At 34.9% G+C, this 25,715-nt stretch overlaps 1 long non-coding RNA gene across 1 annotated transcript; it reads right to left on the bottom strand.

Moving 5' to 3' along the window:
* Positions 1 to 5,228: 5,228 nt before the first annotated feature.
* Positions 5,229 to 12,718, bottom strand: LOC135155402 (uncharacterized). The gene is made up of 3 exons (XR_010294595.1): positions 9,083 to 12,718; positions 6,051 to 6,080; positions 5,229 to 5,300 (listed from the first exon to the last, which is right to left on the bottom strand). It is a non-coding gene; the product is annotated as an uncharacterized LOC135155402 (long non-coding RNA).
* Between the last annotated feature and the right edge of the window lie 12,997 nt (positions 12,719 to 25,715).

Genomic DNA, 25,715 nt, shown 5'->3' with positions numbered 1-25,715 from the left:
TTTTACCGAGTTACAGCATGGTGATGAAAGGCGATATGGGTAATGTTAAATGGTTTCCATTGGTTATAACCTTGTAAACTTGAGTAATAATAATCTCACAGCAATCCCAGCGAAATCTTCCATTAAAAAAAAATTACTGTTATCACCCTGATGAAACCGATATTTTACCGAGTTACAGCAGGTTGATAAGGAGTAATGGGCAATGTTGAAACGCTTCCATTCCCAGGCAGCAAAGTATATGGATCACATATGGTTCTTATCTGGGATATCTGGGTCCCATAAGGGCCAACATCGAACCCAGATGAAAACATATAGGCCTACTTGAACCCACATGGGGCCCAGATAGGACCCAGATGGAAACGAGACCTCGATCCAACCATGGACCTATTACGAATGATCCAACCCATGCGGAGTCCATTAATATTGGGTAAATGGAGTAATATTAGATGGTAATATCAGGAAAATGCTTGGAATATTAGTTACTCATGAATATTCATAACTACAATAAATGGCCACAATTTTTGCTAATATATAGCTGTCATAATTAATGTGTATTATGTTTATGCAATGATTCCAATGATTATTATTGTTATTTAATTTTATATCCCTCATGAATATTCATGAGTATTATAGATAAACGATTGGCCAATTCGCGATCATGTGACAAATTATAATTTCAATAGGAAAGCACATTGCTGCAAATAGCTCTGTAGTTTTTTCCTATAGCTCCGTATATTTTTCGATATACTATACTATCATTGGGAGAAGTGCGCATGCTCATGCTCTATATGTTCTCTCAACGGTGAACTGCGCATGTTCCCTGACCCGATAGCCGCAAAAATAAATAAACAAAATAAAATACAAGCTCTCGCTTAAATTGCTTACCGGCAATCTGAAAAAAAAAAACAATGTGGAATGGGTCTAGATTATAATGCAAAAAATGTAATTCCATGACGGCCTTTCATACAGGATTATTCAAATTATACCTAACAATTAGGAACAATGTGAGTCAAGATCCCTTACTTAGCCTGCGCGTTTACAATTTGATTTTGACTGCAACAACAGCGGCGCAGCGGCCCTCTCATTAACTGCAGTCGGGTAGAAGCGAGCCGCGCGCAGTCTACCCAGGAACTGGTTAGCATTAGCTCGGCAGGCCTGCATTTGTAGGACTAACTAGTTACATCCGGCAACGTGAGAATTGGTCTAATCTTGGGGGTCACTCTCCACATGGACTGCTACCCACCCGTGTCCAACAACCTCAGAAACGCACCCTAAATGGCGTAACTACATTAACTAAATTTGCAACCCTAAATGGCGTAACCCATGAGAAAAGCCACCCTAAGTGGCGTGAACAGAGAAATCCCCTAATTTGATACCCTAAGTGGCGTAAACATCGAAATCGAATAATTTGATACCACAGGGGCTGCGGAAGCGGGGCGCTGGGGGGCTTCAGCCCCCACCCCCACTTTGGAAACCGTTCCGCGGCCCCTGTATCATACTGATGACTGATGTTAAATACACCAGGTATAAATTCCATTTTTTTTTTAGTTATTGAAAGTACTGTAATGCCAATATGATTACTCTCAAGGACACCTCTCTAATACCCCTTTCATAAACCCAATAAAGCATATCCTCCAGTTAGCCGCCTAATAGTAATGCGGATAATTCAATAAAAATTGCGTTCACAAACTCCGAAAATTATCCGCATTATTTTTACGAGCGCCCGTCCTGAAAAAGGCGGATAATCGTCATGACAACTGGACACGCCCCCTCCGATGCGGTTGTGTTGGAAAAGGGTGACCTTGTGACCGCACCATGGAAATTATCCGCATTATTTGGAAATACGTTCATAAACTCAAAATCTTGTCCCGATGCCGCTATTATGCGGATAATAGCAGCATCACAATAATGCTGATAACTCTTGTCCTCCTCTGATTTTACGACCAAATTACTTTCTCAAAGCCTGATATATTTGTATATTATTTATCGTTTCATTCGTGATGTTTAATTTGAAATGAAATCTAATAAAAAATATGCTGGGAATAATCAATCAGATATAATTATTAAGGTCTGGTCCGACCTTTAAAGTTTCTTCTTTTGTGTGTTTTTTAAAGGAGCCTACATCATCATGCAAGCTCTGCTTTTTAGTTTGCCGGCCCTCCCTTTCAATTAGTAATAGTTTGTTTCGATTTGTAGAGTCTGTGTTGATGATAATGTGATCATACACAGCAAAAACTGTGGTGTTAACCGGTGTACATAGAGGACCACACCAGTTATTTCACTCCGGTGTGAAATTGATGGTGTTAGTTTAACACCTATAGGTGTTATTACAACACCTTTGGTTGTTACATTTACACTCTTTGGTGTTATGTTCAATCTCTAGGGTGTAATTTTAACACCTCGGGGTGTGGTCCTCTATTAACACCAGCTGGTGTCAGTTTTAACACCACAGTTTTTACAGTGTATTATGCCATGCTAACTGTGTCATTAGAAATATGAAAAGTTGAGAGTAGATACAATTGATTTGACTTGAATCAACGCCACCATGCGAAAGACGAGTCCAGGGTCCCGTATCACAAAGGATAGCGAATAATCGTACGCTTCACTGTAAAAAATGTGGTGTGAAAACTAACACCAGTTGGTGTTAATAGAGGACCACACCCTGAGGTGTTAAAATTACACCCTAGAGATTTAACATAACACCAAAGAGTGTAAATGTAACAACCAAAGGTGTTGTAATAACACCTATAGGTATTAAACTAACACTGTCAAATTAACACCGGTGTGAAATAGCTGGTGTGGTCCTCTATGTACACCTGTTAACACCACAGTTTTTGCTGTGTTGGTTTTCACGATTAATTGTACATTGTAGTTTATGCAATCAATCGTAGAAAAGTGTTATTCAATCACTGCTAAGGTTTTTGTTACGGCCAGCATGCGAAAGACGTGACAAGGACTCAAAATTAGCTTGTTTTCAGTCGGTAGGCGTTTGCTATAAACATAACATGTATCTGGTCTCGAATAAAGGCTACAAACATACACAATTACTTCCTCTCTTCCCTCTTCATCTTGTTTTTATCCTCCTAAGATTTGTCTATTTCATTCATAATTATTATTCTGTTGATCTACCGTCTGTTTATTTGACACATTTTTTCCTTAAGTTTTTTATTTTACTTTGATTACATCTCCACTAAAGCATCAATGACGTGAGGTAACAATTAGAATGTAAGATTAAAACTTACCAAAAAATATTTCCTCAGCCACATCTTTAGCTACATGTAGAACAGAAATCAAATGAATAAAAAACGGAGAATTACCATTGGCATTCCTTTAAAAGAAACTGAGTACGATTATATGATGCCTACTCATTAGGTTATTAAGCTGCATCCTGAAATTATCCCATTCTCTTTTTAAATAACTCTCTATATAGCTACACGATTACCGGCCAAACTTCCACATTCCCGTATTCGTTCGTTTTTCCCGCCACCCATCCTACAGTCTTTTCGACCGAATGTTTCTAATAGAAACGATATAAATTTTCAGGTTTGAAAATGATATAGAATCGGTTGATTGATGAATAGTTTATGCAGTAATTCGACTGATATAGTTTAAGGAAACAATAGCAATATTATCGAATGAAATAAAATAATGAAATGACATGAAAAAAAAAGGATTTCTTACCAAAAAAACATTTGACAAGCAAAAAAAAAAAAAGGTCTTCAGGTTCAAAAGAGGGGGTACACGTCTGTTTTTATTATCAGTTGTGACTCGTCAAGGGGTAGTCTGCCCCCCTTAGGTACGCTAGTGATAAGCACTGAAGAATATAATACCTACCAAAGGTGTCAAGTTTCACGTTCCCATCCTCACGCATTTCAGCTTTGTGTTCTCTTATCATACCCGGGCCTTAATAGGGTTAAAGATGTTTGTAAAAAGTGATCACATTATGCTTTGCTAACTGTGCCATCACTGTAAATATAGAAAGTTGAAAATGGATAGTAAAACAATTGAATTGATATGATATGAATCAACGCCACCATGCGAAAGACGTTACAAGGGTCCCGTAACACAAATGTTATTGATTAATTGAAGCTCCTTGGTACGCTTGACCCCGCGCTTGACTTTTATAATTTTCAGTGTTCATTGAAGTATATTGCTTTAATAGGTAGATTATTGCATGATGACTGCGATTTTTTGGGGGGCTGGGAGTTGTAGTACGGGGTGTCTATTTCTAAAATCCGACGAGTGCAGCTACCTGGGCACCCTTCGGCATTTTTTCACTGACGTCATAGTCCACGCCTTTTTTTCACAATCTTAATTATGATTTTCTTAATTTAAGGAATAAACAAGCCGTATTTGGATCACTGGACGTTTAAATTACGCTAAGTTCAGTTAAAGGTCATACACATACACTCCTCTTCTTCTTGTTAATATCATTGTGAAATTTGTTTATCTAATTCCCTATTCTTATTCTTTTGATCTACCGTCTGTTTATTTGACACATTTCTTCATTGTATGTTTTTTTCTTTAATTATATCTCCACTAAAGCATCAAATTAGATAGTAGGATTAAATCTTACCATATATTGCTTCCTCGGCCACATCTTTAGCTACATGTAGAACAGAAATCAAAGATTTTGAATAAAGTAGAATAGTTATTGAAATTACTATTAAAAAAAATTGAGTACGAGTATATGATGCCTACTAATTATGTTATTATATATGTTGCATCCTGAAATTATCAATTTCATTTTTTTAAATAACTAACTCATTACACGATTACAGGCTAAATTTCCACATTCCCGTGTTTGTTCGTTTTTTTCCCCCACCCATCCCCCAGTCATTTCGAGGAATGTTTGTAATAGAAACGATATAAATTTTCAGGTTTGAAAATAATATAAATTCGGCTGATTGGTGAATATTTTAGACAGTAATTCGACTGAACTAATTTAGGGAAACAATCGTGACTTTTTTTCGAATGAAATACTTAATAACGAAATGACATGAAATAACTAAAAAGACTCGAATGTCTTTTAAAACTTTACAATCTTAATTTCACTTTTCAAAAGTAGAATTGACATTAATGAAAATAGTTAACCTAATTCTCCATGGAAATCTGATTTGAATTATAATTATAGACTTTGTTTTGAATAGCAATTACCTCAAAGAAGCTATCAATGAATAATAATTGTAAATATGAATGTTACTATAAGCACTGAAGAATATAACACCTACCAAAGGTGTCAAGTTTCACGTTCCCATCCTCACGCATTTCAGCTTTGTGTTCTCTTATCATACCCGGGCCTTAATAGGGTTAAAGATGTTTGTAAAAAGTGATCGCATTATGCTATGCTAACTGTGTCATCATTGTAAATATGAACAGTTGAAAATGGATAGTAAAATAATTGAATTGATATGATATGAATCAACGCCACCTTGCGAAAGACGTCACCGGGGTCCCGACACACCATGGTCATTGATTATTAATCGTACGTACGCTTGACCCCGCGCTTGACTTTTATGATTTTCAGTGTTCATTGAAGTCTATTATATTAGTCGGGTAGATATGATCAAATTTATTGCATGACAGTCAAATTGGGTACGACTGCAATTTTTTTTTGCTGGAAGTTGTAGTATGGGGTGTCTATTTCAAAAATCCGACGGGTGCCACCTCGGCACCCTTGCGCATTTTTTCATATTGCCGTCATAGCCCAAGCCCTTTTTTCACACACCTCTTAATTAAGATTTTCTTATTTTAAGGAATAAACATACCATATTTGGTATCAAATTAAAGCTAATGAAAAACAAATGTAAATTTATGGATCACTGGACATTTAAATTACGCAAAGGTCAGTTAAAGGTCATGCACATACACACTTACTGCCTCTTCTCCCTCTTCTTCTTGTTAATATCCTTGTGATATTTGTCTATCTAATTCCTTATTCTTATTCTTTTGATCTCCCGTCTGTTTATTTGACACATTTCTTCATTATATATATTTTTTTATTATATCTCCACTAAAGCATCAAATTAGATAGTAGGATTCAATCTTACCATATATTGCTTCCTCGGCCCCATCTTTAGCTACATGTAGAACAGAAATCAAAGATATTGAATAAAGAAGGAGAATAGTTATTGAAATTACTATTAAAGAAAACTGAGTACGAGTTTATGATGCCTACTCTTTATGTTATTAAGTTGCATCCTGAAATTATCCATTTCTGTTTTTTTTTAAATAACTCCCTAACTACACGATCACCATTTCCACATTCCCGTGTTCGCCGTTCAGTTTTTCCCCACCCATCCCCCAGTTATTTCGACGAATGTTTCTAATAGGAATAAGCTATTTTAATTTATTAAAATAAATAAGAAGTATATTCGAAATGTTACTTGTAAAGCGTAAAATTCACTCTGTATACATGGTAGAGTGCTCGAGGCGCATTGAGAGCTAAGAATTGAATAAACTAATTTGGAGGAGATTTTTAAGACTGAGTCGAAAGATATACATTTTTTTTCTTCAGGGAGGCTAAATCCACAATGTGGGGCATGCGTGACAATATGTGACCTTCTCCCATTTTTTTTTACATTTTGAATGACAACAGACGCGGATCCAGGGGGGCACAGGGGGCACGTGCCCCCCCCCCTTGAGAAGCAAAATTAAAAATTTGTAATGTAAAAATGCCATGAAAACTTTTTTTTTTTTTTTTTGGTTTGTCAATTTTTTTCGGGTACGAAATATCCTTAATTTGTCGTTGAAAACCTGGGGGAGGCCTTTACAAAATTTTCCTCGGAAAAGTTTGCGGTGCTGATTCATGAATGAAATGAAAAGTGAACAACTAAAACATTAGCATATCTTAATTTAACTATTAAATCTTTATTTTAATACCGAATTACGACGGGCCAATTTACACTCATCTCAATCACCACTTCTGATAACCTTGTCATTCAAAATGTTATTTTAAAAAATGGGGGAAGATCACATATTGTCACGCATGCCCCACATTGTGGATTTCCATGTAGCCTCCCTGAAAAAAAAAAAATGTATATCTTTCGACTCAATCTTTTAAAAATCTCATCAAAATTATTTTATTCAGGCGCGATAGCTCAGTCGGTAGAGCGGGGGATTCGTATTCCGGTGACCCGGGTTCGATTCCCACCTGGTGCCCTAGGGCCACTTGGTAAGGCATTAAAGGGATGGTCCGGGCTGAAAATATTTATATCTTTATACATAGAGTAGAATTCACTGAGCAAAATGCCGAAAATAAAGTTATTGAAGTTTAAAGTTTAGCAATATTTTATGAAAACAGTCGTCATGAATATTCATTAGGTGGGCTGATGATGTCACATCTCCACTTTCCGTTTTCTTAAGTTTTTTTTTTTTTCATAATAAATGAAATAAGTTGCAGCAATAAATATCTAATGCACTATAGATCAGTTGCCAATCCAATTTTTCTAGTTCTTGGAGGAAAAAAATTGAATAAACCTAATTTCATATAATAAAATACAAAAGAACAAGTAGGGATGTGACATCATCAGCCCACCTAATGAATATTCATGATGATTGTTTTCACAAAATATTGCTAAACTTTAACATTCAATAACTTTGTTATTTGTTATCCGATTTTGATGAAATTTTTGGCATTTTGCTCAGTGAATTTTACTCTATTTATTAAGCTATAAATACTTTCAGCCCGGACCATCCCTTTAATCCTCAGTACCAGGTCCTTCGGAGAGGACCTTTAGCCGTCGGTCCTCTGGTTGCTTGCTTACAAGCATTCATGCTTTCTTAGCAATCAGGTAAAAAAAAATCACCACCAGTCACCAATGACACAGCTTTATGATTTTAAACAACAATCACTACATTAACGATCAGTATAAGTATAGAATCAGTGTTGCTCCCATTAAAAGAGAACGAAAAACTAGAACCATAAGTGAGCCCGTAGTGAAACAAAATAGAAGAATATCAATGAAAGCTTGAGAAAAAAATGTATATACGAACAGAAAGAAAGTCATGAGCATTTGAATTTCGAAATGATACGAAGATCATATAGCTCTCATTGGCAATGCGACCCTATGTCGTACGCAGATGTGTTCTGGCCCTTTGGAGGCCTATATACGGAAAATCTACCCCCAAAATGTATATTTCTATCATTCTCATAATACTCTTTATCCATGAAACCTCTGGCATGTCCTCCCATGAAGAAAAAATAACACATAAAACTCCGGTATTGATTTACCACCAGCCTGTATTCTATATCTTTGTATTGTATTTTGTGTATTATATATATTCAAATGTCCACAGGCGTATCCCGCCACAAGCATGTGCTTCTAGGGACCTATGCCTTCCTCTGTACACATAAGTTGTATATATTTATATTCTTTATGGAAATTGATTTCATATGAATTCTTGTTAACAAAAACGAAGAAATTTTGTAAAATGGAGGAAAATAAATGTTTATTTGAAATGAAAATGAAATGAAAAATATGTCCACACCGGAGAGATATTGGAACAACACCAGTTTGGAATCAAACCAATGCTGTTTTAACACTAATTGGTGTTGTATAAAGTTAAACACTTATCTGGTGTTAGACCATAACCAAACTGGTGTTGTTTAACACTTCCCTGGTGTGTACATAATAATTCCTGGCTGGTACTAAATCAACATCGGAGTTTATGCAGTGTGTAAAAAAAGTAATTGGGGAATCATGTACAAGACTGAAAGTCCTAAGCTCAGGTTAGACTTGGGAAAAATAACAAGTTAAGCAAAATATGCATGCAGAAAAGTAAATGGGGAGTTGTATATACAAGCCTGAAACATACATTTTTGGTCGCATTACCAACGGGAGCATGTAGCGATCGCAACATATGGTTTTGGGTAGGTCCTTTTCAGGACCAACAATTGCCCAGGAAGGATGGAAGCTTTCAGAAGTTACATCGATCTCAACATTCAAATGCTCATTATCATTATTATTATTTCTGCATGCAGTGTTTCCTCAAAATGTCATTGATTTGTTTCTTTGATTCTTTCTATCTTTACCCAAGCAAACATTTGGAAAGAAAAACTGTATTGTCATTATTTACTTACCAGGAGCTGAAGAAGCTTGGTAAACACAGAAGATGAATACCAAGAAGAGGGGGATGGCGAGTCGTGCGGACTTCATCTTGTTTCAAGACCGGAATAGCGGTTGCAGGATCGTGCCAGTCAGGTATCAGATAAACTTGTTGAAATTAAGCGAATACCGTTGTCGTCTTCGACGTCTGAGTATGTATCTGTAAAGACATCCCTCTTTATGTAGTTTCAACGAGTTTATTATTCTATATGATTTTCATTCAGTCGTGTTCAATCACCAAATCCAATCATTAAATGTGGTGGAAGGTTATACTATTATCATGATGTGATGGCACTTTCTTGGTTTTTCTTTAATTTGCCGCGTCACAGACAAGATTGAAAGTCATTGGTAACCTGAATGATTGCTTGTGTTTTTCTCTTAATAGAAATGTTATCTTATAATCATTTTTCCCACTCAGCTGTCTGCCGAGAGACTAGAAATTTATTTTCCGAACTTTCAATCAAGTCAATCACAACTTTTAGATAACATAGGAAGCCTTTTACGTCTAAGATAGTCAGGTATAGTAGGAGACAGCGGAAAATGGGTCTTTTTTAATCAAAGTGGGGATTCGAACCCACGACCTTACGATGATGAGTTCAATTTTTTTTTTTTCTTTTTTTCTCTTTTTTTTTCTGCTCAGATGTGCAACTTTGATCTATGAAACAAAACTATTGTAAACAAATTGATGTACCTATAGCTTGTAAACAAAAAGAATAAGATAAAACAAGAATCTGCTGAAGGGTCATTTTACTGTTAGACGAAGTTTCTTTATCACAATTTTGAAGAATATGAAGTATTTAATTCTATATAGCAACATTGCACTGTCAAGATTTTTGGAAATTTACTTGATTACAGAATATAGATGCACATATCAGTTATGTAAAAAAGATATGGATGGAAAGTTAACTGCATGCATTTGCGTTTTATACTTGTCTCATTGTCTTTATATATAAAAAAAATCATCAAACTATGGTGTATGCAGGTAGTCTCGTCTTTTGATTCAATCTATTTTTTATAGTTTTGATTGTCTGAAGTTTATCTTGTCCAACTATTGTTAATTTCTCAAGAAGAACTCATGTCTTTATTTATGACAAGACCACGAAAAATGTATTAAAAAAAAAAATCAGATTTATGGTATTTATTTTTACTCCCAAAATGTGTATAAGGAAAGAGATATGATAGCATTCATAGCAATTTATTTTGAATAATTCATGTCGTAATGCATATTACTTTTTGATGCAGACGCATCCACTTAATCATTCTTTTGCCTTATAATTGCATGGCTCCTTATAGTGGTTATTAGTGGTTATACGATGAACTTTTCTACTGATTTTATATCCACGATGTTTATAATTTTGTACCAAATTAGCTTAATTATAAGGGCAAATTCTTCTTCTTCACATATTTCCTTTTCTACTAACTTTATTCTCTTCCTCCAACCTTCTTGTGGGCATGACTTTACCGTGTATACCAAACGACGTGCAATTAACGTTCAATATGTATTTATTTGGTTCGCACTCATTCAATTTGCAACAACAATTTGCATAGGTTTTGTTATCTTTCCCAAAGCCAAAGCTACAATACACATAGTATGTAACCTAATATATTTTAATGACATTTGTCAAATTAGGTATCAGTCTGGATTGAAATTCCTACATGATAAAGCGACAAATTTTTACTTTGATGACGAGTGAACCTATACAAGAATTCAGTGACCTAAATCGCATATATTGTTACATGTGTAAGCAAATGTGTCGGAACCATGACTGGAACGAATATTTTTCTTGTTGTAAACACTGTCTTGAACAATTATTTCCTTTCAACCAGTTGAATGATAACGAGCTCGATGATGTAATATCGGCTGATGAACCCTTAGAAGACAATTTTGATAGAATTTCTCACTTACATTTTGATCCTTTTTTAGCACATGAAAGCATTGTCCCAAATGACGATGTTGACCCAGACTTCCAATTCTATACTGAGAGTTCAAATGACTCTCGGTACTATTGTTATGAAGAATTTAATACAAACTTTGAAAATATTGGTGTCCCGAGCAGCGGTAAATTTTCAAGCATTCACTTTAATGCCAGAAGTCTTTTAAATTCTTTTGATGACATTTCAAGCTGTCTTAACTCTTTGAAATTTACATTTGATATAATTGCCATATCCGAAACCTGGCTAAGATTCGAAAGTCCCCTTGTTTATATGCCTAACTACTCGTTTATTTGCAATAATAGGAAATATTCTAGAGGTGGTGGAGTTGGAATGTATATCCATGACTCTTTTAATTTCGTAGTACGCAGTGACCTTAATTTAAGCGAAGCAACATGCGATTCTTTATTCATCGAACTGGAACAGTGCTCAGGGAAAAATATCATTGTAGGAACCCTGTATAGAGCCCCATCGTTGGACATTAATTCATTTATTGAAGAGTTTGATAGCCTTTTGATCCGTCTTTTTAGGGAAAATAAAAGGGTATTTTTGACGGGCGACTTAAATATAGATATTTTAAAACACAACTCAAATTCTCAAAGTAAGAACTTTGTGAACTGTCTTTTCAGTAATTTTTTTCTCCCTTTAATTCACAGGCCCACAAGAATTACTAAGACAAGTGCCACCCTTTTAGATAATTTTTTGACAAATCAATTTGACTTAGATAGTAACGGTGGAGTGATATACTCTGACGTGTCAGATCACTTACCAATATTTCATATAACTTACATGAATGTTAGTAAAATTAAATCGACAAATCATAACGTACTCCGTAGGTCTTTTACATCACAAAATATTGCGAAATTTAAAAGCGAAATCGAAAATTCAAATTGGGATGAAATTTTTAATATGCAGGATGCTAATGAATCATATGATATATTCATAACCAAATTTACTACATTGTATAATAACAATTTTCCATAAAAAAAAACACCTAGTAAGAAAATCAAACTGAAATGCTGGATGACCGATGGTTTGCTTCAATCTATTCGACATAAAAACAATCTATATAAAAAATATATCCATAAACCAACAGTTAGAAACGAACTTAAATACAAAGATTCTCTTAAACTAGTTAACTGTTTGAAACGGCAGGCTAAAAAACATTATTATAAATCTAAATTTGAAGAATATAAAAATAATATAAATCGTACATGGCAAATGATCAAATCAATATTAAATAAAAGAAAAAAATCAACCTCCAACACCATAGTTTGTGACGAAGGTCGGTCGTCAGACCCGTTCCAAATAGCAAATGCTTTTAATAATTTTTTCGTTGAAATCGGTCCAAAGCTAGCTAATATCACTCCTCAAAATAATACAGATTTCAGAACTTATCTATCTGAACCAAATTCAAAATCTTTGTTTTTAAATCCGGTAAGCCAACGTGCAATATGTAACATTGTCATGCGTTTCGATAACAATAAAGCCCCAGGTCTTGATGAATGCTCACCTAAGATTGTTAAACTTGTAATCGAACTAATTAGCGAACCTTTATGTCATATATTCAATCTATCGTTAACCTCTGGGGTGTTTCCTGAAAAAATGAAAATTGCGCGAGTTTCTCCAATTTTTAAAGCTGGTGACAAAGAGCAGATCGGTAATTATAGACCCATATCAGTGCTCTGTATATTTTCTAAAATATTGGACAAGATTATTTATAAAAGGGCCTATAATTTTCTTGAAAATACCAAGTGTCTTTTTGAATCTCAATACGGATTTCGTAGTGACCACTCAACAGAACTAGCTCTTCTCGAATTAACAAATACCATAATTGACTCCTTTGAGCACGACTCATTCGCAATAGGGATATTTATTGACTTGTCAAAGGCGTTTGACACAATTAATCATATTATACTTTTATCAAAACTAACTAACTATGGTATTCGTGGAACTGCCCTCGACCTTTTTTCTAGTTACCTCTCAAATCGGAAACAATGCACCGTTTATAACTCCGTTCAGTCTGAATTTAAGACAATTAAATGTGGAGTACCACAAGGGTCATTGCTTGGCCCACTTTTGTTTATTCTATTTATTAATGACATTTATCGTTCGTCCAATCTCCTTTCCTTTATCATGTACGCCGACGATACCAATATTGTTTATTCTGATAGAAATCTTCATCACTTGTGTGAAACTGTAAATACTGAACTAACAAATGTTTGTAAATGGTTTTGTGCAAACAAGCTTACCATTAACTATAAAAAATGCAATTACATTATATTCCGTAACTCCACAAGGCGTATTGATTTTAATCATGTAGTGGTGAAACTTAACAACCAAATTATTCCCAGAGTTGAAAATACAAGGTTTCTTGGCGTTATTATTGATAGTAATTTAACATGGATACATCACATAAATGAAATTGAGAACAAAGTTGCAAAAAATATTGGAATAATACATCGCCTAAGTTTTTACTTGCCTAAAACTGTATTGCGTACATTATATTGCTCTTTAATCTTGCCATATTTTTATTACTGTAATTTGGTCTGGGCGAACACATACCAAACACATCTTAAGAAATTATGTTCCCTTCAAAATAAAATTGTGCGTATTATTTCTCCAGATTACAATATACCACTAGCAAATACTAGTAAAAATTTGTTTCATTCCCTAAAATTGTTGAAATTAGACGACATCAATAAACTTCGACAATGTCAGTTTCTCTACAGGTGTTTAAATTCTCAAATTCCACACAGATTTCGTGATTTATTTACGCATGTTTCCAACATACATAATTTTGATACCCGCTCAAATAATCAAATATTCATTCCCAAACATAGAAAAATAATCTTTCAACACAACATTCGTTATACTGGCCCCAAAATATGGAACGAAATACCGGATTACATAAAACAATCTCTATCGTCAAGTAGCTTTAAGTATAAAATGAAAAAACTTCTTCTGTCATTTTATATATGAATATTTTTCAACTTACGTTTCCTTTTGACTTTAAGTTAACATGAACCATGGACAATTGTTGTTGCGGCATTTATATTTTTGCCCCCACTGATACATTTGTTGAGCATTCTATTTTATACAGTAATTCATGCCCGCCTCCCGCTCACGTCTCCCTCTCTCGTTCCATTTCCTTCTCTTCTTTTCTCTGCCCTTTCATTTGTATTGTATTTTGTATTGTATTTCTGTCTATAGGCGTATCCCGTCACAAGCCTCGGCTTTTAGGGTATACGCCTTCTTCTTTATACCAAACATGTACATATTTATATTCCTCATAACAATTTGATTTTTGTATGAACTAATGTTTATGAAAAGTGTTTTGAAATGGAAGAAAATAAATGTTTATTTGAATTGAATTGAATTGAAAAATATTTTAACCACTAGACCACATGACCCACAAGTATAGAGCAAAGGTTTTTAAATTATATCATGTATGCATCTTGTAAGTTATATTTCTTGATTTCAACTCAAGTATTTGTAATGTAGACCATGATATTTACTGTATAGGCCTAGATAATTAAACTGATCAATATTGATTTCTGTATATATATTCTCTGTAAATTCTGAAATGTAGTCTGAATTAACAAAGGATTGAAGACTGTACAGTTATTTGAGTAATTGCTAAGTGTCTTTTTTTGATATAATAATAAAGATAATTGAATCATACCATAGGCGTTGTTCTAGTCCTATAACCAGGGCCTTGATTGATATACCATCATCAAATACTTATGTACAAACTTTCAAACAAACTTAGTTCGTGCATGGAATAATCATTTAAAGGCCTTGGAGTTTTAGAAGTACCTGTAACAATTCGCAAACAGTTTGTAAGCGCTAATGAACAAAATTCCTTGATAAAAAGAATGTGGATGGGGTGTTCCCAAGGTATAGGGGTAAAACCCATGAGGCCGGCATTCACGAGAGCGATAACCAATGAGACCGACCGCCCGCGAGACCGACAGCCGGCAAATCCGATAGCCCGCGAGTCATCTGTCCAAAGAGATCGACACTCTGTCAAATAGGCCAACGGAAAAAGAAAGGGTACTCCGGGCTGAAAATATTTATACCTAAATAAATGGAGTAAAATCCACAAAGCAAAATGCTGAAAATTTCATCAAAATCGGATAACAAATAACGGAATTATTGAATTTTGAAGTTTAGCAATATTTTGTGAAAACAGTTATTATGCACGTCATAATGAATTGTCATTAGGTGGGCTAATGATGTCACATCCCCACTTTCCTTTTTCTTATGTTATTAACTTGAAATCGTAATTGTTTCATTTTTTCATACATGTATGAATAATATGTCTCCTCTATAATGAAATAAGTTGCAGCAATGAATATCCAATGCACTAAATCAGTTGTCAATCCTATTTTTTCAGTTCTTGGTAGAAAAAATGAATAAACCAAATTTCATATAATAAAACACAAAATAACAAGTAGGGATATGACATCATCAATTTGCTTATTGAATATTCATGAAGATATGCCAAGAACTGTTTCACCGGAATAATGCAAATCTTTAAAATGCCATAACTGTGTTATTCGTTGTCCGATTTTGATCAAATTTTCAATGTTTGGTTTGTCTGATTTGTCTTTATCTGTTTAAATCATATTATTTTCAGCCTGGAGTACCCCTTTAATCAAAATAGTCCCACGAATCCGACAACTTTCTAGAGATAGAGACTGGACGTTAAAGGTCTACGAGATAGACACTACATAAAGGTATCACAGGCCTAATTCATTTCCCATAGATTCGTGTGTTAAAGTGGCACTTAAAAAAAATTCATACAAAATAAGGAGGAAATTCGAGGGTTTACTACCAGTGGACAGGATATATGTCTGAGATTCCATATCTGACCAGAAAAGGGTACCTCGACCGGCTCATTTTAAAAATAAACCGGCATTTATGAAGACTACACCTGACAGGATCAAATTCATCACTTAATTGAGAGAGTAAAATGGCCCTAATTCTTCCGCCAGTAAAAAAAAATAGTTCCAAAGTAGTGATATATCTTTCGAATTTGGAAAAAGGAAGTTCAGTAGGTACCCTCCCTAGAATCAGTGTTAGATTGTCAATCATATTCATTCATTTTTGTCAATCAGCAATATCAATTTCAAAATTGAGCAATGAGTTGGCTCGAATGAATATCTTTGGCCTGCCAGTTGTAGTTAGGCCCGTGTGACCTATAAAAGTTGACCCACGAGACCAAAATTAAACAAACATGGCCCGTGAGACAGCCACTAGACATAAGCAGCCCACACGACAACCCCCGCACTGTAAAAACTATGGTGTTAAAACTGACACCAGTTGGTGTTAATAGAGGACCACACCCTGAGGTGTTCAAATTAAACCCTAGAGATTGAACATAACACCAAAGAGTGTAAATGTAACAACCAAAGGCGTTGTAATAACACCTACAGGTGTTAAACTAACACTGTCAATCAGTAACACCGGTGTAAAATTACCGGTGTGGTCATCTATGTACACCGGTTAACACCACATTTTTTTGCTGTGGAGGATGTCTCAGAATTTTCAGGTAGTGTATGTTGGGTTGCATCAAAATAAGTTGCAGAATCGTGCGAGTACGTGCAGTATAACTGAGATAAACTTGTTGAGAATACTTATTTGTCGTCTTTGAAGGTTGAATATACGTATCTCTCGACATCCGTCCATATGCCATGTATGTACGTAGTTTCAACGAGTTCATTATTCTATGCTCTTAATTCGTTCAGTCATTTTCAATCACAAACCTTAATTTATCCATTTTAATGTGGTGAAATGTAATATTACCTACATCATTATGATGTGACTGCACTTTATTTCCTTACCACATATCACCGGAAAGTATTTTTTTTATTTGCCTCTTCACACTTAAAGGTGTAGTCCACCCCATAAAAATGTTGATTTGAATAAATAGATAAAAACCAAACCAGCATAATTTTATCAAAATTGGATGTAAAATAAGAAAGTTATTACATTTTCAAGTTTCGCTTATATTTTGTTAAACAGTGATATGCACAATTCAGTGACATGCAAATGAGACAGTCGATGGTGTCCCTCACTCACTATTTCTTTTGGTTTTTTTATTGTTTGAATAATACAATATTCCATTCTTAACATATTTGATAATAGGGACGAACTTGACTGAACCATAGTATTAAGCTAGGCTAATTCCACATGTTCAGGGAGGAATTACTCGTTTTTTCACTTACAATGAGGAGAAAATTAGAATATTTCAAATAATAAAATACAGAAGAAATAGTGAGTTGGAGATGTCATCAGTCCGCTCATTTGCATAACGACCAGGATGTGAATATAACTGTTTTGTGAAATTAAGCGATACTTTAAAATGTCATAACTTTCTTATTTCACATCCGATTTGATGATATTTTCAGTGTTATGCTTGTTAGATTTTTTTTCTTTTTATTCAAATCTATTTTTTGTTGGAGTGGTCTTGTCCTTTAAGAATAAATCTCGTTGTCTACGCAGATGATTGGTTTTGTTTTTAATAAAAATGATGAAATATGTCTTAGAAAACCGAACAAGTTGATTGATCTCACTGCTCCAAACCATATTTTGAACCGCATTCCGTATGGTTCGGCACATGAAGACTCACTGATAGCGGCTGCCGAGAGACGATAAATTTGTTTTTGAACATAACAAAGTCGGTCACAACTCATAAAGTGCATAGGAAAATTTTAATTCTATGTTTATCATGCATACATGTAGTAGTAGCTGACACTGTCGATGGCAGAATTTACTCTCGGGTTTTTTTCTAATCAAAGTGGAGACAATGGAAGAGCGGGGATTCGAACTCACAACCTTACAATGCTCTAACCACTAGACCACACGACCCAGAGGTATGTCTATATACTGCGAGGAAAGACTTTTATAAATAGCCACCTAACTTACATTACCAAATATTAGTCATAAGTTAATCATATATCATCCTATATATCAACTTGTAACTCTTGATGTCAACTCCGTGCATATGACGTAGGCTTACTAAATAGATAATCGAACTGATCGCAATCATTGCTCAGAATGTTCAATTTTCAGGACAAAATACATGAAATTTTCTTTTAAAAATAGCTCGTGCTCGTACTATTCAATTAGGGCTTATATATGTTTTGGGAGAATAAAGCTAAGAAGTGACTGTTAGGACTACCCCTTTCAAAGAAACAAATGAAAATCAACTTTGAGCGGCCGATCGGGGAAAATATGGGTAATTTTGTTCGCCCCCCCCCCCTATTGGCGAAAGCTGGATCCGCCCTAGACAGCTGGCAGCCGTCTGTTTCGAGGAGTTTTTTAACATTTTATTTTTTTTTTAATTTCTCCTCATACACAGACGGCTCGCTAGCGTGCAGCCACCATTAGGGGACTTGCAATGCAAAATCCCCCCGTCGGGGCTCTTCAATTTTTGTCTTTAATGAGTAAAAATTTTGAAAATTCACGCGACCAAAATGCAAATTGATATTCCCTCTTGGCATCAATTGCCAAAAAACGGAGAAAAATCAAGTTAAAAGGAACAAAAACAGTGACTTACCTCGGCTGTCGCGCAAATTCACTTCCCCGTTTTATCCGATCTTAAGTACATAAACATATGGCCATTGAGTCCCCTGTACAGATCGCGCTAGAACTTCGGTCTCTGTATTTGGTGAGTGAAGCCAACGGAGTTCAGCTGAACAACCAACATAACAGAGACCGAAGCTTTTGGTCTAGATCCGCCCCTGCCATCGCAGGCCACCGTATGAACTTCCAAAAACGTGTAAATAGCTCAATGGTGCAAATTAAAATGCCTTATATTTAAAAAAGGAAATATTTTGAATAATCTTTAAGATGATGCAACATTCAAAATTTTGAACTGAATGAACGAATGAACGAACGAATGATGGTAAAGTAATAAATAAGGTTCACTCCACTAAGTGTTTAGGTGTCATAATAGACGATAAACTTCTTTGGCATGATCATGTAGAACACGTTAGTAAAAAAGTATGTGCTGCTCTCGCCATACTGAAAAGGGCTAATCCATTCATTGATGTTACCACTGCAAAACTAATCTATAACTGTTTAATCCAAAGTCAAATTGACTATTGTTGTGAGGTATGGGGTTTAAGATTTATCACACAAACAAATCAAATAATAAAACTTCAGAAACGTGCTGCCAGAATAATACTCAAAGCAAACGTCCTCACCCCGTCTGATCAGTTATTTAAAAAACTTGAATGGTTCTCCTTTCCCCAAAGAGTAATGTATTTTCGATGTATATTTATATTTAAGAGCTTAAATAACTTATCTTCCGACTTTTTTAATGAAAATTTTAAATTAGTATCCGAAAAACATAACGTAAATACACGATCCGCCTCCAATCTACAGCTCGATGTCCCAAAATGCAATACTGAATACTATAAATGCTCATTCATTATTTCCTCAATATCAATGTTCAATTCCTTACCCCTTCATTTAAAAACCCTATCCACCCTCTCTAGTTTTAAAAAAGAACTCAAATCATATATAATGTCCAGCAAATGTTAAAATGTCAATGATTCCTGTGCCACAAATATTTTAATAACTCAATTTTGCATGCCTTTCTGTGTTCTAATATGTATGATTTATATAATGTTTTTACCTTGTTAACCTTGTATGTTTTACCACTTGTATATACATGTCTTGTTTTTATGCTTTTAGGGCCCCTTTTGATACCAGCTTTTGCTGAAAGGGCACCCTATTGAAATATTGTTTAATAAATAAATAAATAAATGAATGAATGAACGAACGAACGAATGACTGCACGAACGAATGAATGAACGAATGAATGAATGAATGAACGAATGAATGAATGAATCATAGTATTGCATACTAATAATGATAATTATATCCATTTATATAGCGCAGTTACTATGTGCATAATACTCAACTGCGCTTTGATACTTGGTATCATATTATTACCCCGGCTGTAGCTCTAAGCCGCCATATTAATAGGCGCTAATTAAAGCCGTTCAAGGAATAAATCCTACCGGGTAATAATAATAAATAATATATAGGCATTTATATAGCGCCATCTATCTAGAAATATTCTATTCCGAGGCGCGTTGTTATTATTACCCCGGCCTTAGCTCGAGCTGCCTTCCAGCGCTCATGCATTCAAGGAATTAATCCTGCTGGGTACCCATTCACCTCACCTGGATCGAGTGCAGCACAATGTGGATAAATTTCTTGCCGAAGGAAATTACGCCATGGCTGGGATTCGAACCCATGACCCTCTGTTTCAAAGTCCGTAGACTAAATCTGGGCCACAACGCTCCACAAGTTAAGGACATGGAACTCATAAAAAAAAAAAAATTAACATGTACTACATTATATATTATGGAACGTTGCAACATGGATGAGAATATGTTATAAACTTACTTAATCAATCGTTTAAAACATATAAGATCAGACAAACAAAAAATATGAAAAAATATCCTTGCAAAGTACATTACATAACAAGGGAAACAAATAAAAAAGAAAACAAATCAGAGCAACTCTATATACATTATCTATTACATAAATACTCTAAGCCCGGACGGGGGTGATCGGTTGAACCGTATCTCCTCCCGGGATCCGCCACGCCCGGGCTCCAAAATCGCACCGCGTGTCGGGCCTGCCACACTTCACGGACTCGCCGCACTCCAAGCCCATCACGACCTCGCACGCCCAAGTCATCGTCCGATTCTTCCACCGAAAATCCCCGTAGACTTGCGTGTTGTAGCCCGACATTCGACCATGACAGACGACAGACGCGTCACGTGGGTCGTCTCGCTCCGAACGCCGCGTTCTGATGGTCAACAGCAGCGCACAGACTAACAACATTTGGTATCGCATTAAAAACCCACAAGTACAATGTTTAACGATTGCAGGGACCCTGGATCGAACACGACGGAAGAAGTCTTTTTTTTTCGGGGGTGGTGTGGATATATTTTAGCTTTTTCTTTAAATCATATTCCTTCCCCGTTCCTACCCAGCTTTATTCTCTTTTTACTTTCATGTGAATTTCTATTTAAGCCTGTATTATTAAATCATGGAGCTATTAATAACTATGATTAAATCTTACTTCTTCTTAATCACTTTTGATTTTCAAGTTCTTGATTACACTTATTTGGGCAGGGGTGGGAAGGGAAGTGAGTTACAGGTCAAGTGCACATCAACAAAAAATCTTTGAATCAATAGAGAAATTTCCCTTTTTTAACACAAAACAGTTATATACACAAAACAATGGTATGCAAATAGAGTTGATTATGTCACTCACATCACATTACTTTCTAAATTTTGGTTGCATTTTATTATATCAATTTTAGCAAATTTGATATAAAAACTCTTCATCGAATCACAATATGTTACATTCATGGAAACTACGAATGTTAATGGAGGAATTAAAATCCCTCTCAAAATTTGTTAAAGAAAATGAGAAAATTAAAATAAAATATACATGTCATGTACATGTATCAAACAAAAAAAAAATACACAAGAAATTAGAGTGTGTGTGTGACATAATGGGTTCTGTAATTTGCACATTGACCAAGATGAGCATATAATTGTTTTGTAAAATTAGGCAAATTTCTCAATGTCAAAATAGTAATTTTTTAAATTTTGAATCATAGTTTTTATGATATTTTCTGCAATACTTTATTTTCCCTTAAATTCAAATTAATTTTTTGGTGGGGTGGACTTCTCCTTTACTCTTTGCATGGTATGCAGGGAATGCACATATGCAAATCAGTAATTGGACACATGTTCACTTTTCTTTCCTTCCTTCTATATTTCTTTAAATTCTTTCCTTCTGTCAATCCTTCTTTCTTCGTTTCGTATAAGTTACCTTCCATACTTTTATTTTTATTTTTTTACTTTTTCCTATTCTTCATTTATATCCTTATAATAGATATACATTAACATCAACAATGAATGTTCCCAACTGCGCCAAATAAGGCCTTCCTCTTCTTTTATGAATTTTCTGTCTTTCGTTCTTTCTATCTTAATTTGCTTGCTTCATTTCTTTCATTCCTTCTTTGATTCTTTTGTTCTTTGTTTTTTCCCCATTGCTTTCATACTTTTTTCTTTTTATTTTACATTTTTTCCCCTTTGACTCCTTTCACTTTGTTCTTTCTTTTTTCCCTTTTATTTATCCTTTCTTTACCTTACACTTCTTCTTCTTTCTTTTCTTTCGTCCTTTCTTACCTTTATACTTCCTTATTATTTTCTTTCTGTATTCCTTTTTTTTAGTGACTAAGGGGACCAAAAAAAAAAAATAAAATAAAAAAAATAAACTTGCGTCTTTTTAAAATGTTTTCTTCCTTCTTTACTTTTTGGGACCAATATAAATGAAAAACAGTAAAAAAAAAAAAATAAATAAAAGGCGGGGGCGATAAAATGAATATCAGCTAATGCAATGAAATACGTTGAACAAGTAAATAAAAGGGTTAATGTAAATCCTCCAAAACCAAATACTTTTTAAACTTCCCTTTTTATAGTTAAAATGAAGGGCAATATTTTTAAACCCTACTTTAACTAAATATCATATTCGTCCAACTTTAATAGCATTTTAATTCTCTTATCTGTATTTCTTTTATTAACCAAATCCTAGACTCTTTATCACTTTTTACTTTCTCACTATTACCTTTAATCAATCATATATTTTTCAAAACAAATTACGACTTCAAATAAAAACCTAACTTTCACATTCCTTTCAAACCACAACCTTCCCTTAAGAAATGCAAATGTTTATTTCTTTCCCTATCTTGAATAAACCTGTCAATATACAACGAATTCTATTTAACTTAATCACACCCCCAAAACCCGTGGAATTTCCACGGGCTCTGCTAGTATAGAATAAAACAGTAAACAAATCGTTAAACCAATCAACCCCCTTCTTTTTTTAATTTTTTTTACTTAGTTTTGTTTAATTAAGTCACTTTAAGTATTTTTTTATTTGGATTATATAAACATAATAGTAGTTCAATTAAATTTCATTACTTTGTACTCCAAATATCGTGTCATTTTAAACAAATCCAGATATTCATTATCATTAAACGCTTTCCAATCTGTATGTTAAATTACTACCGGGCTGTTGAACATTATATTTATGTTAAAAATAATAAATTTGTATCATTTTCATTTGTATCACAGGGGGCACGTCCCCCCCCCCTTTGAGAAGCAAAATTAAAATTTGTAATGTAAAAATGGCATTAAAACTGAGGTGTGCCCCCTCTTTTTAAATTGAAGACTTTTTTTTTTTTTTTTGCTTGTCAAAATTTTTCGGGTTCGAAATATCCTTTATTTGTGGTTGAAAACCTTTTTTTGGGTCAAAATTTTCCTCTGAAAAATTTGCCCCCCCCCTTTTTGGAAAATCCTGGATCCGCATCTGGCTGTATTCACATTTGTTATATTATTATTATTTCTGTTTCGTATAGGATTTCAGTGCTTTACGTTTTGTCGGGGTTTTATATTTTAAATGAATAGGCCTATTTGATAAAAGAAAAAAATATTTTCATCAAGGATATTTTTTTTAAAACAGGCAATCAATACATCTTTCTTTGGATGGGGGTATACCAATATGAAATTGGGCTAATACGACAGATGATATTTTAGAGAAAAAAAGGTAACAAAACTGTCAAAAGTTGAGGCCTATTTAGGAATTGTTGGTCTGGAATACCAATAACCAAAAAAAGGGGTTACAGTAAGAAAAAAAGGTTTAGCATTTACATGTATCAACTCCTCTACGAATCTGAGATCAATCCCATTAAATCTAGAACTGATTTGTTTAAATATTTTTTTGTCAGAGTGAACTTCCCCCGCCCGCCCCCCCCCCCACTCAGTGTTAATTAGGGCACGCCTATGCTCGTTCCCTCCCTTTGAAAGCACCCTCCTATCGATGGTCTGCCAAAGTTTCTGAACCCCCTTTCGAGGGCTTTTCGCGGGCTTTTTCTGCCTTGGAGACCCCCCTTGATCCGGAACACTGCTCAATGTATATACCCCCTATCTCAGGTGAGCTCTCATTCCAACAAAAGGTCCGTACTTTACTTTTCAAAATGAAATCATCCTGAATGATGAGCTTTCAAAACTAGCTTGAATTTCAGGAATTTTATTGATCCCGGGATTTGATCAATTTTTTTATGTTATTCAAAATATTTTATAACCCCCTGAAATTTCTCAGGAGCTAAAGAGTGAGATAAAAAACACCCCATTTTTAAAGAAATCTCCGGGTGAAAATAGAAATAAACCCCCTTTTTTTACAATTCGCGGGCCGGATTTGCCTTGCAGACCCCTCTAGATCCGGAACACTGCTCTATGTATATACCCCCTATCTCAGGTGAGCTCTCATTCCAACAAAAGGTCCGTACTTTACTTTTCAAAATGAAATCACCCTGAATGATGAGCTTTCAAAACTGGCAGGAATTTCAGGAATTTTATTGATCCCGGGATTTGATCCATTTTTCTATGTTATTCAAAATAGTTTATAAACCCGGCCCTGAAATTTCTCAGGAGCTAAAGAGAGAGATAAAAAACACCCCCTTTTTAAAGATATCTCCGGGTGAAAATAGAAATAAACCCCCTTTTTTTTACAATTCGCGGACCGGATTTGCCTTGCAGACCCCCCTAGATCCGGAACACTGCTCTTTGTATATACCCCCTATCTCAGGTGAGCTCTCATTCCAACAAAAGGTCCGTACTTTACTTTTCAAAATGAAATCACCCTGAATGATGAGCTTTCAAAACTAGCAGGAATTTCAGGAATTTTATTGATCCCGGGATTTGATCAATTTTTTTATGTTATTCAAAATATTTTATAACCCCCTGAAATTTCTCAGGAGCTAAAGAGTGAGATAAAAAACACCCCCTTTTTAAAGAAATCTCCGGGTGAAAATAGAAATAAACCCCCTTTTTTTACAATTCGCGGGCCGGATTTGCCTTGCAGACCCCTCTAGATCCGGAACACTGCTCTATGTATATACCCCCTATCTCAGGTGAGCTCTCATTCCAACAAAAGGTCCGTACTTTACTTTTCAAAATGAAATCACCCTGAATGATGAGCTTTCAAAACTAGCAGGAATTTCAGGAATTTTATTGATCCCGGGATTTGATCCATTTTTCTATGTTATTCAAAATATTTTATAAACCCGCCCCTGAAATTTGTCAGGAGCTAAAGAGAGAGATAAAAAACACCCCCTTTTTAAAGATATCTCCGGGTGAAAATAGAAATAAACCCCCTTTTTTTACAATTCGCGGGCCGGATTTGCCTTGCAGACCCCTCTAGATCCGGAACACTGCTCTATGTATATACCCCCTATCTCAGGTGAGCTCTCATTCCAACAAAAGGTCCGTACTTTACTTTTCAAAATGAAATCACCCTGAATGATGAGCTTTCAAAACTAGCAGGAATTTCAGGAATTTTATTGATCCCGGGATTTGATCCATTTTTCTATGTTATTCAAAATAGTTTATAAACCCGGCCCTGAAATTTCTCAGGAGCTAAAGAGAGAGATAAAAAACACCCCCTTTTTAAAGATATCTCCGGGTGAAATTAGAAATAAACCCCCTTTTTTTACAATTCGCGGGCCGGATTTGCCTTGCAGACCCCCCTAGATCCGGAACACTGCTTTATGTATATACCCCCTATCT

This window comes from Lytechinus pictus, chromosome 9 (genome assembly GCF_037042905.1).
Source record: "Lytechinus pictus isolate F3 Inbred chromosome 9, Lp3.0, whole genome shotgun sequence".
In the NCBI taxonomy this organism is placed as follows: Eukaryota; Metazoa; Echinodermata; class Echinoidea; order Temnopleuroida; family Toxopneustidae; genus Lytechinus; species Lytechinus pictus.
The sequence above is the reverse complement of the archived record's forward strand: the minus strand, read 5'-3'. Positions and strand labels throughout refer to the sequence as shown.